General features: G+C 39.8%; 1 non-coding gene across 1 annotated transcript; it reads left to right on the top strand.

The window, feature by feature from the left end:
* The first annotated feature begins 2019 nt into the window (after positions 1 to 2019).
* Positions 2020 to 2128, top strand: LOC117796555. The gene has a single exon (XR_004621106.1). It is a non-coding gene; the product is annotated as a U6 spliceosomal RNA (small nuclear RNA).
* The last annotated feature ends 9088 nt before the right edge of the window (positions 2129 to 11216 follow it).

The raw sequence follows: 11216 nt of genomic DNA, 5'->3' as shown, positions 1-11216 counted from the left end.
AGGAGATAATGCTAAGTGAAATAAGTCAAGCAGAGAAAGACAATTATCATACGATTTCTCTCATCTGTGGAACATAAGAACTAGGAAGATCGGTAGGGGAAGAACGGGATAAAGAAAGGGGGGTAATCAGAAGGGGGAGTGAAGCATGGGAGACTGTGGACGNAAAGTGAAATAAGTCAAGCAGAGAAAGACAATTATCATACGATTTCTCTCATCTGTGGAACATAAGAACTAGGAAGATCGGTAGGGGAAGAACGGGATAAAGAAAGGGGGGTAATCAGAAGGGGGAGTGAAGCATGGGAGACTGTGGACGCTGAGAAACAAACTGAGGGCTTCAGAGGGGAGGGGAATGGGGGAATGGGATAGACTGGTGATGGGTAGTAAGGAGGGCACATATTGCATGGTGCGCTTGGTGTTATACGCAACTAATGAATCATCGAACCTTGCATCAGAAACCAGGGATGTACTGTATGGTGACTAACATAATGTAATAAAAAAACATTAAAAAAAATACCGTCTAGTTGTTAGTGGTGTGTTTGTTGTGGTTTTGGGTGGAGACTTTCAGTGGCTCTTAGCCCCAGGGTACACAGTCTCTAAGTGAGCTTGCATCCCTGGCCATGTGAGTGCCTCTCTGGCCCCCAGTGGAATGGACTTCCAAAGTCCTGACTCCCTCTGTGAGCCTGCCCTTCAGCCTCGTGGAGAGGCATTTCCTGCTCACCTATCCTCTGAGGGGTGTGCTAGGCTCAACCCTCTTGCATCCCAGTGATACGTGGTTCTTCCCAGTCCCAGTCATTCCTTGTTTGCCAGCTGTGTCCTGACTGCAATCCAGAGGGATGGTTCCTGCTTTCCTGGGAACCCCAGCAAACCTAACTATCCAGTGGGCTGCAATCACATCTTCGCCAATGAGATCTGAATCCCAGACATGGGGGAGGGGCCCCCTTCGAAGTTTGTTCCTTTCTTGGGTACTCTCCCTTAGCCCTAGAGTGTTCTTTAAAGTTGTCTGTACCCGTTTATACTTAATCCCTTTGGACTATGACTGATACTGGAAGTAATATGAAAGTTTATAATCAGAATATTTAGAACTTCAGCCCTTTTCCCCTCACTTGGCTACCTGAATGCTGGCAGCCAGGCTTATGCTCCCCATCCAGAAGATAAGATTCTTCTGTGAAAAATTTGACAGCGATATCGGGGGTACCCAAGCAGTTTCAGAAATGTCAGTCAACAAATCCTACTTAACATGAATCAATAGCTTCCAGTCAGCTTCTTTGTGTCCTCATCTTAAGTACGTACAGACAACCAAGGATCATCAGGCATTTGAGGAAAGCCTTTAAAGTGAAAGGATAAAAACAAAAAAAATTTTTTTTAAATAATAGGGAGAAAAGTGCATCCATGAAGGAGAAGGGAACATTTTAAAGAGCTACCACTAAAATTCTCGGGTGTTGAAATAGTAAAAAAGTTTGTCTCCACTAAAAAAAAAAACAAAAAAACCTAGGGACCATAAGAAAGAAATAGAAAACAAAAAGTCTTCCCCTATTGAGAGGAAGAGGGGTTAGGAGAGTGTGTGTGTGTATGTGTGTAGTGAGGAAGAGGGTTCATTGCTCATTTTACACAGTGACGATAATGCTTAACCATGAATAATCAAGAAGTAGCAGGGATTTGCAGATGAAAAAAATGAAAGTGGCTGCTTCTGGAGAGTGGGAAACAGGTAAGGTGGGCCAGGGGACCCCTTTTTTCTTCTGTTTTATTTTGATGTGGGGGTGGGGGAATCACTGCTTTTTGAAACAAGTTTTCCAGAGCATGTTTGACTTTCCAGGACTCAGCTTTGGTATTCTGTCTTCAGTGGCTCTCCTTTGAAGAGGACTTTGGATGCTAGTCCTGTGTTCTTGACCTAACAGAATTTAACTTGCTCATTTGTGGAACAGTGAATTGTCATTTGAAAACCTCGAGGTGACTCTTCCATTTCTTGTTGCTCTAGCATTCTTTGATGACAAGTAACCTTTTCTAGAGTTATAACATCTGGTGCCTGCTTCCGCAGCACATATACTAAAAATTGGAATGACACACAGAAGATTAACATGACCCCCTGCACAAAGATGACATACAAATTCATGAAGCGTTCGTATGTTTTAAGTAAAGTGTTTCTCTGAGTTCAAATATATGTAAACAAATATCTATCTATATCTCCCATCTGAAGGGTTTATTTTAAATTAAGCCTTCATAATCACTGTGTATAAAAACAAATCCACAAGTTCTCTCAAACGGAAGTAAACATTTTTTGAAATACCTCTTTATTAAATAAATGCTTCCAAATTTTGAAAATTTAGAAGTTCTTTTATTGTGGTAAAATGCACATAAAATTTTACCATTTTAATCATTTTTAGGTGTACAATTCAGTAGTGTTAGAAGAGAAGTGCTTTTTAAAGAAAATGTATGCAAAAATTAGCTCCGGATTGGAATGATTTGTGTCATGTTCTATGCCAAAATATTTATTTAATGTTCTTCATTTCATGTTAGCCAGATGAAATAATGTTAGCCTTATACACTTTCATATGTCTCCACTGTAGGTAAGATTAGAACCTATGACAACTATTTAAAATATTCAAGAAATTAACTCATTTTTTCACCCACTTAACAGTTGGGAGCCGTTTGAAATGAAAAAGTAGTGTAACTAAATCTAAGCAATCCCAAATAAATGCCCATTGTTTCTTGAGAGATAGACATCACCAGTATAAGCTACAGAAAACACCCACATTAACATCTTGGATATATTATTTTCCTGCTGAATAAAAAGTTAGGCACACAGCTTTTCTATACAATAACTGGAATTGTGCACAGTCCCCCTCCACACTGCTCTGAAAATGAACTTTTGTTTTATGCAGATGTAGGCGAATTAGAATGAACAAAAGGCACACATTTGAAGGCTGAGAACATTCAACTGAAAAGGAAAGACGGATTTTTGTTCCATGAGACAGGAGACCAGATGTAACTGGTCTACAGACTGCTTTGCAATGGGCAGGTTAGAAGGTTCCAGCTGTCCTCTCTTTGAAAGTGGCGGTCCAACAGCAAGTATTTTCTAACTGCTCCTGCCAAAGTTTGCCCACATGGCCACCTGAAAGAATAAACAGGAAGAAGTCGAATGCCCTTCTGGTCTCCTCTGGCCCAGTATATGTCGAGGACCAACTTCTTTCCACACCCACTATCGCAATAGCTCACTTATGTTAAGATCTGAGCCACTAGCTGGAGGAAGCTGATGGGGCTGGGAAACTGCTGCAGACCCTTTAACAGAACTTTTATGGGAGAGGAAGCCTGTATAACCCTTCTTAAGACTGATGGAAAGATGATGGGTTGTTAGGAATGTTGAGGCCAGATCCGTGAGCCTGGACACAGAGGCAACCATGAGCCCTTCCTACCCCATCCCCCGCACACATGTTCCACAAGGCTAAGTTCACTCTGACATCCAACAGTATCTCCACTGAGACTACGAAGCCAGGAAACTGCAGTATGTCTTCCATGGCCACCATTGTTGGTCACAGTCCAGAATGATCACACCTCTGCTCTGTCCAATTCATGCCTGCTTCTCCACACTTCTTCGTTCATCCCTTAAACACTGGTGCTCCCATTGCTTTCTGGCATGTGCTCTCATGATTCTAATGCAACAATTATCTATATGCTGATAAATCCAAAATCTGCTTCTCTAACCCTAGTCTCTGCCTTGAATTTTAACTCATATATCCAACAACATGCAGGCCTTATTCAGTGGAAGACATCACAGGCACTAAAAAGCCCTCAAACATTATGTGTGTAAATAAACTCCCCAATCTCTTACTTGAAATCCTTGGGGACAAATGTTTCATGGAATTCTGAGTTTTTCCAAACTTAGAAAAGGTCATACATAGTATATAAATACCACCAGGTATTTCTGTACTAGGCCAGTACCTTATAAACACTTTTTTTCTTCAGCAAAATGTACTACTATTCACATTAAGTGGAATATACAAAGGCTAAAAATAGTCTTATGTCAGCTGAGGTCACATTTTGTTATCAAATGAGTTTGCCCCATATTGACAAGAAACTCAGAGCTTCTTAGATGTTGGAATTGTGAATAAGCGATTATTGAACTTTATCTGTCACATGTATGACATTAAAGGGCAATTATCCCTAATATACACAGAGCTCTTTAGAAATTAATAAGAAAAAGAAAGATGAAATCCAGAAGGAAATTGGACCAAGGGCATGAATGGAACATTTAAAGATAACATTTTTTAAATGTTCAACCATACTAACTGCAAGTCACAAAGATATGCAACTTGAAATTGTAAAATATTTTCTGCTTCTCAGATAAGCAGGAATAAATAATAACTTAGCAAAGGTATAGAGAAATAGGCATTCACATATACTATTAGTGAGTTAATATTGTAAAAACAGTTGCCTACCACATTATAAATTTTACATAGGTGCTTGTTAAATAAATATTAGGAGATGTTTTTATTGGTAAAAACTTGGGGGACGACAACTTACCCACAATTGATATTAAAATTTTAAATGTGTATATTCTGATGATATCCAGCACCTCCAATTCTAAGAATTTATTCCACCAAAATACTCAAAGATATATTATGTAGAAAGATGTTCGTCGAATTACTGTAATCGTGAAATTTGGAAACATCACTGCCATCTTTGGTGGTGTGTTTCTTCTCAAGCTGGTGGGAAGGAGGCCATGGCAGTCCCAGGCATCACATCCAGACACAGCAACATCTAAGGGAAGAAGAGAATGTCTTCCTGGGGTTCACTTGTAGAACTAGAAGAACTTTTCCCAGAAGCTTCCCAGTAGAGTTCCTCTCTGTTTTCATTGGACATATCTGGGGTCCATGAACCTTAACACACCCATCCCCAGCAAAGGGAATGGCATTATTCCAGGCCAGTGGTTCTCAAACATTTTTTATCATGGGACCAATTCAGGTGCTTAAAAAATTAAGGATTCCAAAGGGCTTTTGTTAATATGGGTTATATCTATTACCAAAATTTCTGAACAATTACTTATTAATTTAAAAACAATAAGCCCCTTAAATGTTAACATAAGTTAACATAGCTATATTTTCCAAAGCAAAAGCATTTTTAAAATAAAAACTGTATGTATTCAAGGTGTATAACATGATTTGATATACGTATAAATGCTTACTACAATCATACTCATTAACATACTTATCCTCACATAGTTACCATGTGTGTGTGATGAGAGCACCTGAAACCTGTTCTCTGAGCAAATCTCCAGTATTCAATACAGTATTACTAACTGTAGTCGTGTTGTATGTTAGATATCTAGACTTATTCATCCTATGTAACTGCAACTTTGTACCCTTTGGCCAACATCTCCCCATTTCCCCCACTCTAGCCTCTGGAAACCACCTTTCTACTCTCTGTTTCTAGGGTATTTGACTTTTTTAGAGTCAATATAGAAGTGAGATCATGCAGTTTTTTCTTTCTGTGTCTGACTTATTTCACCTGGCATAAGGTCCTCCAGGTTCATCCATATTGTCACGAACGGCATTCTTTTTTAAGACTGGAGAATATTCCATTGAATGTACATACCACAATTTCTTTATTAATTCATCCGTTGACAAAAACTAAGTTTGTTTCCATGTCTTGGCTCTTGTGAATAATGCTGCAATGAACAAGGGAGTGCACATACCTCTTCAAGATACTGATTTCATTTTGGGGGTGTTTTACCCAGAAGAGGGATTGCTGGATTATATGGAAGTTCTGTTGTTAGCCATTGAAAAAGCATTTAATGAGAACAGTGGCCTTGCTTTCCATTTTTGCAAATACCTTAATATTTGGCTTAGTGTAAGACAGCTGGATTCTCATATATACTTCTGCATTTATTCGATCTGTTGGAATCTGTTGGTAGAAGTAAGTATTTAAAAAAAAAATCCAGCCTCATTCAGAGATGTAGCTGGAAAAGGGAGAAACTCATGACCCCTGAAAAGGGTCTCAGAAACTCCATGGGCTCTGGCTGCATTTTAGGACCTTCTGCCTTATGCAGGGAGGCCCGCCCCTGAAGACGTGGGTGAATCATACTCTCCTAGAGTTAACAGCTGTTAGGAGAGGGAGCGGAAATGTGAACTAAGTCATCCTCTGCTGGAAGGAGAGAGGAGAAAACGGATACTGTCAGCAAGAAGGAAGGATACTGACGGCACAACCAACCATGCCCTCTACAATCTTTTCTATAGAGCACATCTAGAATTATGGCAAAATATGCCTAACATAAAAATTTTCCATTCTATCCATTTTTAAGTGTACAGGTCAGTGGCATCAAGCACACTTACACTGTTGTGCAGCCATTCCATCCATACAACTCTTCATCTTACCAAACTGAAACTCTGTCGCCATTAAACAACCCTCCATTCCCCCATTTCGCCCGGCCCCTGGCAGCCACCATTCTACTCTTCGTCTCTAAGAGTTTGATGACTGTGTACCTCGTATAAGTAGACTCACACAGCACTTGTCCATTTATAACTGGCTTATTTCAGGTTCACCTGTGATATGGATGCAGAGCCAGAACTCCCTTCCTTTTTAAAGCTGAAGAATATTCCATTTATGTGCATACAACATTACTTTATCCCTCCTGGTGATGGACATTTGGGTTGTTTTCACCTTTTGGCTATTGAAAATAATATTATGAACACAGGCATACGAATAGCTGTTTAAGCCCCTGCTTTCAATTATTTTAGGGTTACGTCCAGGAGTGGAACTGCTGGATCCTATTATAATTCTATTTTTAATTTCTTGAGGAACTGTCCTGTTGTGTCCCATAGCGTCTGCACCACTTTACATTCTCACCAACACGGCACATGGGTTCTCAACTTCTCCACATTTTCACCAACGCTTTTCATAGTCAATATATAAATATAAACACATTTGACAGTAGCCATCCTGGCAGGAATGCAGTGGGCAGAGTACGTTTTAAAAACATAAATCAGATCATGTCATTTTCCTGGTAAAACTACGGTGTTTTTCAGCTGCCTTGTAAACCTGAACCTCTTTGTTATGAGGGCTGACAAGGCCCCGTTGATCTGGCCCCGCCCTCTTCTCCATCCTCATCCCCGACACTCTCCCCTCGCTCACAACCCTCCAGCACATGACCCTGTCTGTTTTTCAAACATGCCAAGAGGTGTCCTTCTCTCAGCCTTTGCACAGCCTCTTCCCTCTGCCTGAAAACCCCTGGAAACCCCTTCCCTTCCCAAGGCTGGCTCTCTCCCCTCACTCGGGTGCCAGATTAAATGCAAGTGTTTCCTGAGTGCTGCTCCCAGTCACTATCATATCTTGTTCCAGACTTGTCGCAAATACTCCTTGAGTACCAACAGTATGACAGGCGCTATTCTAACGGCTGGGATATAGTGGTGAACAAGCACATTAAAATCCTTACTCCTGGAGCGCCTGGGTGGTTCGGCCAGTTAAGTGTCCAACTCTTGGTTTCGGCTCAGGTCATCATCTCAGGGTCGTGGGATCGAGCCCTGTGTCAGGCTCACACTCAGCTCAAAGTCTGCTTGAGTTTCTCTCTCCCTCTCCCTTCCCCCTGCTCTTCCCCCCACCCACTCACTCACACATGCACACACACACGCACTCTCTCTCTCTCAAATAAATAAAATCTTTTAAAGAATCCCTACTCCTATGAGGCTTATATTCTGGTGATTGTCTACAAAGCACTAATCACTACTGCAATTATCTTGCTCATTTTTTCAATGTTTATCTCATCGGTGGGTCATTTCAGCATCATATGTAAAGTAAATTTGGAAGTAACCCAAATGCCTGACAATGGAAACTGGTTTAAAAAAATGATCATTCGACTTTATAATATAAAGCTATATGTCTGTTTTGAAGAGTGACTAGGCCTATACGTACTGCCATGAAAAGATGACCAGGATATACTTGTATCAGACACACGGATATATGCCTTCCCAGCTCCCTTGGCAGCAGCCACCTGTCAGAAGCTCAGCTTCTTCTTTCACCTCAGTGCCTGGTTCTACCTCTTGCTGCCACTACATAAACAAACAAACCACATGCCCGGAGTTTCCACCTGCTCCTGCTACTTCTGGCCTCAGATGAGATCACATGGCAGGGTATGGGTTCTGACATTCTAAATGGCCACGCAAAAGGACAGTTGATGCAACTTGGAAGTGTGAAAGTTAACATCCCACAGGAAATGTTTGCCCTTACTGAGTATTTCTAAAAGCTTTTCTTGTTGTGGTTTACATCTATCCATATTTATCATATTCAAAATTAGAAATGAGAAAACTTTAAAGTATTTGTCAATTGATTTTAGACATCAATAAAAACTCATATGCAAACAGAGATAGCATATTTTATTTAAAACGAATATATTTTCCAGACCAAAAAAATAAACAAGAAGAGTGGCATTGCTTTACACATTCGCAGGTCTCTTTAAAACCTGGTTTAACAGAAAGCTCAATTCTCATAACTGCTTCTGCATTCAATTTATTGCAGTATTTTTTTTTAGGTGTAAGTTTATGAAGATAATCTGGCTTCATACAGATGTGTAGTTGGAAAAGGTAGACATAGCATTTTCAGATAACTGGGTATTCTTCTTTGATACTACACCAAAACTTGACAGGTATTAGTTTCTGAAAGGTTAACTGTGGTGTGGAATCTGAAACCATATCAATGAACTCTTTGTCCTCCATTATATTAAAATACATTGTTCATTTGTACTTTGGATGGGTATTTTACCCATGTGTAATATTGATCTTGCAGATACCTGGAAGGGTCTTGGTGATTCTTAAAAGTCCATGGACCACACCTTGAGAAGTGATGACTTATTTATTTACTTGTTGATAGTTTGCTCCTCCCAACCCTCCCCTCCAGAAAGTAAGCTTCACAGGAGCAGGAACAATGTTCATCTTGTATCCCTTGCACCTGGAACAGTGTCTCTAGCTCATTGAAGGTACTCAATAATCACTAGTTCAATGAATGAACCTCAGTGATTCTCTAAGAGAGGCATCCCATAAAGGTATCTATATGACCTTGAGACTACATTAAATTATTTTCCCAGGATTTTAAAAAATTGATGTCATAAAGATAAATTAAAACTAACTAGCTTGTTTTCAAGTTTTTATTTAAATTCTAGTTAGTTAACATATAGTGTAATATTGGCTTTAGGAGTAGAATTTAGTGATTCATCACTTACACATAACACCCAGTGCTCATCACAAGTGCTCTCCTTAATACCCATCACCCATGTAGCCCATCACCCACCTACCTCCCTCCATCAACCCTCAGTTTGTTCTCTATCATTAAGAGTCTCTTATGGTTTGCTTCCCTCTTTTTTCCCTTCCCCTATATTCATCTGTTTTGTTTCTTAAATTTCACAGATGAGTAAAATCATATGGTATTTGTCTTTCTCTGACTGACTTACTTCGCTTAGCTTAATACATTCTAGCTCCATCCACATTGTTGCAAATGGACGATTTCATTCTTTTTGATGGCTGAGTAATATTCTGTTGTGTGCGTGCATGCATGTGTACCACATCTTCTTTATCCATTCATCAGTCAATGGACATTTGGACTCTTTCCATAATTTGGCTACAGTTGATAATGTTGTTATAAACATCGGGGTGCATGTGCCCCTTTAAATCAGTATTTTCGTATCCTTTTGATAAATACCTAGTAGTGCAATTGCTGGATCATAGGGTGGTTCTATTTTTAATTTTTTGAGGAACCTCCATACTGCTTTCCACAGTGGCCCCACTAATTTGCATTCCCACCAACAGTGTAAGAGGGTTCCCCTTTTTCCACATGCTTGCCAACATCTGTCGTTTACTGTGTAAAATTGACTTGCTTTAAAATTCACTAATTTTGCCCTTAAAAAACAGATTGTGACTTTCAATAGTACATATTTATTTCCATAAACATTAAATAAAATACACTATAATACAATGTCAACTACCCTTTTTGAAATATATGGTGGAAGATTCTACATGTGAGGGATAGGTCTACATAACCAAAGCTTTATGAAGCAATTCTTCCTTCTTTAAGGGTATTATGGAGAAAGAAGAGTAAATGAGATTAGGCTTAAAGACTGTTGTAAGAAAAAAAGATGAAGCCAAAATAATAATAATGAAAAATTACATGTCATCTTTGGAGAATATCCAAAATATTCATGTATGTATGTATGTGTTTCTTGTCTACTTCTAAAACAATCCAAAGAATCTATGTAATAAAATTTGGCTTCATGAAGTAGTCTAGACACTTGCTACTTAAAGCGTAGGCTTGTGTCAGCAGCTCTGGTATTTCCTGGAAGTTAGAAATGAAGAGTCTCAGGCCCCACCAGACCTACTGCACAGATGATATTTTCCAAATATAACCACTACAATATGTTCCATTCCACATGTTGTGAAGTTGACCCTTCCCCCATCAAGCGATGGGGGCAAAGTCTCTTCCCCTTAAAATTGGGAACACCCTTATGATTGCCTCAACCATAGATTATGGTAGAAGTGACACTATGTGACTTCTGAGGCTATGTCATAAAAATGCCATGCACTTTCACCTTGCTTTGTTGGGACACTTGGTGAAACCCAGCCACCATGCTGTAGGGAAGCCAAGCATTCACTTGGAAGGGATACATAGGAGCTTTCCGGTCAAGAGCCCCATCTAGGATCTTGGTCAACAGCCAGCATCAACCACCAGACTGTGAGTAAACCTTCAGAAGATTTCAGCCCCCAGCTGTTAAGTTACCGTCAGAATCCAACTTTCCCATCTAACCATGTGTGGGGACAAGCTATCCCTTCCAGGCCCTGCTCAGATTGCAGGTTTGTAAGCAAAATAAATGAGTAATCATTTAATTGCTGTTTTAAGCCACTAAGTTTGGGATGATCTGCTGTGCAACAGATAACCAGAACACCCACTGAACCATCTTAACAACACCCCTCAATAATTCATATGCAGATTGAGGCGCCTGGGTGGCTCAGTCAGCTAAGCATCTGACTCTTGGTTTCAGCCCAGGTCATGATCTCATGGGTCGTGAGACTGAACCTTGCATCAGGCTCTGCACTCAACATGGAGTTTGCTTGAGGATTTTCTTCCTCTGCCCCCGCCACTTGAGCACGTATGCATTCTCTCTCTCTAAATAAATAAATCTGAAAAATAATAATAATTCAAATGCATATTAAAATGTAAGAGGTATTAATTTAAAGTAAAAT

Source organism: Ailuropoda melanoleuca, chromosome 15 (genome assembly GCF_002007445.2).
Source record: "Ailuropoda melanoleuca isolate Jingjing chromosome 15, ASM200744v2, whole genome shotgun sequence".
Taxonomy (NCBI): domain Eukaryota; kingdom Metazoa; phylum Chordata; class Mammalia; order Carnivora; family Ursidae; genus Ailuropoda; species Ailuropoda melanoleuca.
Note: the sequence above shows the minus strand (reverse complement) of the source record. Positions and strands in the feature narration are given on the sequence as shown.